General features: G+C 45.6%; 1 long non-coding RNA gene across 1 annotated transcript in view; it reads left to right on the forward strand.

The window, feature by feature from the left end:
• The window catches only part of LOC147692025 (uncharacterized), a 172,183-nt gene extending 169,085 nt beyond the window's left edge, over positions 1-3,098 (forward strand). The window contains exon 4 of the long non-coding RNA XR_015299804.1: positions 1,946-3,098. This is a non-coding gene — a long non-coding RNA (uncharacterized LOC147692025). The remainder of the gene's footprint in view (positions 1-1,945) is intronic.
• Positions 3,099-6,000: the final 2,902 nt, after the last annotated feature.

The raw sequence follows: 6,000 nt of genomic DNA on the forward strand, positions 1-6,000 counted from the left end.
TCATTGAAAAACTATAACTTTAAATGTTTATAAAATGTTTTTATTTTATATTACACAGGGGGAGATGTAGTGTTGTTAGAGTTAGCAATGATGGAACCCTTGTGGCTCCTAATGACGTCAGTGCTAGAGCTTAGTGAAGTGAATGCAAGTTTAGAATTTTGAGTTCGCACTTACAAGCAGAAGAATAAAGGCATGTTATACTAAGTTCTGTGTGTGGCATAGTCATTAGCAGGTACCTAGGTTGGGGAGCACGCTAGAGCAGTCATCCACTAAACAATGAAATCTTGAAATTCTTGACAAGGTGAAAATTGAGAAGAGCAGGAGGCAAGTGGAGGTGACAGAACCTGAGAGATTGGAGGCCCATGTCTGACAGACTGCAGCAGCTTTCTTTTTGTGAGCTGCAGGCGCCAGGTGGCCGGTAGGATGGGGCGGGATGATGCGGAGTACTCACTCTTGCCTGGATGGTCAAAGAGTTGTTTTGCTACCTAGTAGAAATGCGTGGGGAGGGAAGACAGGTTTAAAAATATCTTATAGTTCATCTGAAATATCATTGATGGTTTCAGGGGTATTCTCAGTACAGCATGGAGATTGTTGTATTCTCATTTAGTATTACTTGCTCCTTTCCCCTTTAAGTTATTTGTTCTATTTAGATTCTTAGTGTGCTGATGTTCTGTACAATGCTTCTTGTGGGCAGTTGCTGTCTTGGTGGGAGCACCAACGACTCTCTGTTACTCGCAATAGAAACATCATTATTTTATATATATACTTTTGGTACTAGTCTACTTCCCTTACAACAGAGATCTTACATCAGGGGATATTGCCGAAGGAGTCGACACACATGTTTTAATTATAGCCGAAAGTGATTGGCATGACTACTGAGGAAATTATGATAGGGAAGTGACACCGACTGAGGGGGAGATGGAGCACGACATTAAGACACAGAATGGCTAAGGAACCTTGAAGTAATCTTGTAGAATGTGTGAGGATTAAGCTCTCCATCCAAGCAAATAAAGGCTCTGGTGTATACATTTCCCTGCAAGCGTAAAAAAAAAGTCTTTGGCCCTGATCCCAAGTGTGCGTTGGAGTAAGTGCTGTTTATAGCTCCTGTTAAATGAATACGGGGGGGTTCAGAATTTATCAGGTGTGATAAACAGGACATGGACCATGGTTTTACGGACCAACATGCGGTTGTTGGTGGTTACTGCACCAAAATCTGCCTGTTATTCTAAATACCGTGCTGTTTTCGCCTGTTAAAAAAAGGTTTGACCTTTTGAAATTTAATAGAGGGTGAAGTATTTAATGCACCCTGTAATTACTAAGTACAGAAAAGTCACTCAACTCAGAATTGCGACCTCTGTGCTAACAGGGGTTTGCACACAGGTTGGAAAACACAGAGCAGCTCAGAATCCGGGCCTAATAAGCCGTTCCTCGAAAATTCCTTTGCGTCCTCTGACTAGTTTGAGGGCATTTTCATGTTTTAAAGAATGTCAGACCTGCAGACACACCCTCCTCATCAGCGCTCCCTAGTAGGAAATCCAGCATTAAGTGACAAGTTTAAAAATAGAAACAGTCAACCACTTATTTAGATCAGGGGTAAAAATAGCTAGTTGCCTACGGCACTAACCAAAAGGTAAGAGTGAAAAAGGAATGTGGAATTTTTAATTCTGTAGTAAATTTTAGGGAGCTTTTACAAAACCTCCGTGTTTGGTGTAGATACATTTTAAATAAAAACATAAACAATGCCTCCAGTACAGAAAGCCACTGTTTTGATATTGAGATCTGAAGCTGAATGAGCAATAACAGTGCCTGTAAAAGTTATTTTTATCTTGTCAAATTTGCTGTGCTTCAAAGACAGAGATCAAATGTCAGACTGCTTTCTTTCAAATTGCTACTTATTCTTTCAACATTAATATTGGTGTTTACTTTTCTTTCTCTGACTGTAAAGTGAGAGGACACCTGCTCCCGTTCCCGGCGAAGGTCATCGAGAAGACTGTCACTAGACAACTGACACGCTACCTCGAGGAGAACAGCGTCCTGGACCTGCGTCAGTCCGGGTTCCGAAGCAACCACAGTACCGAAACTGCCCTCATCGCCGCCACGGATGACATCAGGGCCCTGCTAGACAACGGAGAAACCGCTGCTCTCCTTCTCCTCGACCTGTCACCTGCCTTCGACACGATCTGCCACCGCACCCTATGCACACGCCTCCACGACACTGGGATCCAAGAGAAGGCCCTGGACTGGATCACCTCTTTCCTCTCCGGCAGAACCTAGAGCGTCCGCTTCCCCCCTTTATGCTCCGAAGCCACCGAGATCATCTGCGGCATACCCCAGGGCTCGTCCCTCAGCCCAACACTATTCAACATCTACGTAGCACCGCTCACCCACGTTGCCCGACTGTACGACCTCAACATCATCTCTTATGCCGACGACACCCAGCTGATCCTCTCCCTCACCAAGGACCCCACATCGCTAAAACCAACCTCCACGAAGGAATTAAAGCCGTCGCCAAGTGGATGAAAATACAGGCTGACACACTGACATATCAACTTGCCATTTGGGCATGTCAAATTGTAGCATAGGCCAGTCTAACTCTCGATGCCTCCAGTCCATATTCGCAAAATGAAAGCTGTTATTCACACACAGCTTCTACTTTGCAAATTGTTAACACTCCGATTCAGCTGTCAGTTTCCCAAGAATGGTTTGCCATTGCAATTCCAGTCACAAAATATTGTTCTATTTATTGTGAATCATAAGAACTGTGCAAACTCATTTCACTCAACCTTTTTTTATCAATTCCAATGAGTTTTAAAGTGCACTGCATCTCATAAAGACACATGATTAGTTACGTGTTTTCGTTACATTGCAGATTTGGACATTACAGTTGCAAAGCTTTTGAGTTTGCGACTCAGATGCTTTTTGACCACAAAATTCATTAGTATATCAGGCCTTTTTTTTTGTTACACTATGTACTAATCCTGAAAATGTCAAATTTAACAGGTAAATTATTCCACTTTTGTTTTTGGAACGGTTTAGAATCCAGTAATGACAGAGTCCCTCAAAATGTTGTTTTTGCAATATGCAAAATTGAATAAACCAAAAACAATACTGCTGTGTTTTTGTTTCTTTTTTTCTTTTTAGAATATCATCAAATAATATCATACAACCTAGGGTCCAAATGTACAAAGCTTTTTAGTATTCATAAAAGATCAGATTAACAGAATTGGGACGTTTGTGACCGCAAAGAGGCTTTTTGGTGTGTATGAAATACAAATTGAATCCAAACTGTAATTCGGTAACACCGTACTGAGTCGGAATTTGAGCTTGCGATCAAATACCGAATTGGTATTTGGAAGGGGCATGTTTAGGGCATCCCTTTCAAATTCTGATTCGGACTGGGATGTATAAAAATTTTGCAAGCAAAATACTAATGCTTTCCCGACTACACAAATGCCATATATAAAGCGCCGCTCTGAAACACACCTACAGAATCAGATCCCAGACCTGAGGCGGAAGCCGGGTGCTGGAGGTACGCGATCTTTTAAAAATTGTGATATTTTGTTTTTACTGTGTTGACTAATAACCTGCAAAACAGCTGCCTGATACTTGCATCCTACCTTCTTGCCACGCAGCCGATTGAGCGCTGTCGCGGTAATTGTTTGCTTCACTTCCAGCGGCCGCCATCGCAGGCGTGCTCGCCAGCCACGCCCCCTTGAGGCCACGCCCCCTGCCCTATATAAAGCGCCGCTCTGAAACACACCTACAGAATCAGATCCCAGACCTGAGGCGGAAGCCGGGTTCTGGAGGTACGCGATCTTTTAAAAATTGTGATATTTTGTTTTTACTGTGTTGACTAATAACCTGCAAAACAGCTGACTGATACTTGCATCCTACCTTCTTGCCACGCAGCCGATTGAGCGCTGTCGCGGTAATTGTTTGCTTCACTTCCAGCGGCCGCCATCGCAGGCGTGCTCGCCAGCCACGCCCCCTTGAGGCCACGCCCCTTCCTCCTCCTTTATTATGTGCCAGGGCAGGAAGCGCAGCGGACGAGCGCAGCGGGAGCGCCTAAGGCAAGCCCGTCTGCGCCTGGACGGGCCCAGGGACCAGGCAGAATGATGAAATCATCAGATACTCCTCTCTAGAGTTACACTCTCTGCAAGATCCCGTTCCTCAACCACTCGACCCGTCCACGCCCGCTCGCCTAAAGGCAAGTAGCATCCTCGCTTTTCATCACTCACAAGACCCGACTCACACTCTCCCCCTAAACTCAAAAAATCTCATTCCCCCTAAACCCAATCTCAGGACTCTTCGCTGTCTCTACTTCAACACCAGATCCCTGGTCAAACACCAACTTGACATATTCCTGCTTCTGAAAACGGATAGCCCCGACATACTCTTTGTCACTGAGACATGGCTCACTACAGACTCCTTGCCAGATATACTCTCGGCCTTGCCATCAGACTGTTACATCTTGTCTGCAAATAGAAAATCAGGTAAAATTGGGGGAGGCGTGGCCGCTATTATTCATAAAGACCACACTTTTTCCTCCTTACCCCCTCTAGACCTACCAGACTCGGATAACCTAGTTATCAAATCTGACACCGAGACAGGCACCATGGTGCTAGTATTGCTATACCGTCCTCCCACATCCATGCCTTCCTTCCCTGCCTCCCTGTCTGAGCAAATTGCAGGCCTAGCCGTCGACCACGACAAAGTTATGGTCATAGGAGATTTCAATTACTGGTATAATAACGCTGATGCTGGACCTCACGCCACAGAACTGTTTGAACTCCTCTCCAACTTAAACTTCCACCAACATGTCGCGACCCCCACCCATGAAAAGGGACATACCCTAGACCATATTTGGTCTCACAACATCTCTACCTCCTGTCCCACGGCCTCACCATGCATATGGTCCGACCACCACTTACTGCAATTCTCTATTACCACTCAGGGTTATCAAAAAAACCATGCGCCCCCTGGAGGATCAGTCAGGAAATGGAGATCTTTAAACCTCCAAGATTTTCTCTCCTCTCTGTCCAACTCCATCCCCACCCAGCTACCAGATATCAATCTGACGGACAAGTCGCATTCCGAGTGGCTCCTCTCCGCATGTAATGAACATGCCCCCCTGACCAAGTTCTCTCGCGCCCGCCGCATGGACGCCCACAAATGGTTCTCTGCTGAATTAAAAGAACAGAAACTAGAACTCCGCCAACTCGAACGGAAGGGGAGACATAGCTACCTAGCCACTGACAGAGCACTGTATAAGACAGCCCGCAAAAACTACAAGGACTCAATCTTAGTGGCTAAATCTACCTTCTTTTCAGATAAAATTTCCAACGCCAAAAACAAATCACGGGAAATCTTCAGAGTCGTCAACGACCTTTGCAATGACACCAGAACTGCCCCCTCCCAACCCGCATCTCAAACGCTGTGTAACCAACTCAACAACTTCTTCAAGGAGAAGATTGACAACATAAAAAACAGCATCCAAACCAATCACCCTGCAGACGAGTCGGACATCTGCAGAAATCCCAACACCCTACAAGACTTCCCCCCCATTGACCCACCCAAACTATTGGAATTAATGAACCGAGTAAAATCGGGCTCACCCAACGATCCCTGCCCCCCGCACATTCTGAAAGAGGTCTACACCATACTTCCTCAGAGCATACTCCCCTTCCTGAACACCTCCCTATCACAAGGTACAGTACCCGACTCCTTTAAAAACGCCACCCTGGTCCCTCTCATAAAAAAACCAGGCGCCGATCCCTCCAACCTCGCTAACTATCGCCCCATCTCCCTCCTCCCCTACTGCGCAAAACTACTGGAAGCCTATGTAACCAGCCACTTATCCAACTTCATTGAGATATCTGACTATTTCGAACCTAACCAAGCTGGATTCCGCCAGGCACATTCCACCGAGGCGGTGATCCTCGCCGTGCAGAACACCCTAAGGACCAATGCCGATAACGGAATCCATCAGGCCCTCGTACT

Source organism: Lissotriton vulgaris, chromosome 9 (genome assembly GCF_964263255.1).
Source record: "Lissotriton vulgaris chromosome 9, aLisVul1.2, whole genome shotgun sequence".
NCBI lineage: Eukaryota > Metazoa > Chordata > Amphibia > Caudata > Salamandridae > Lissotriton > Lissotriton vulgaris.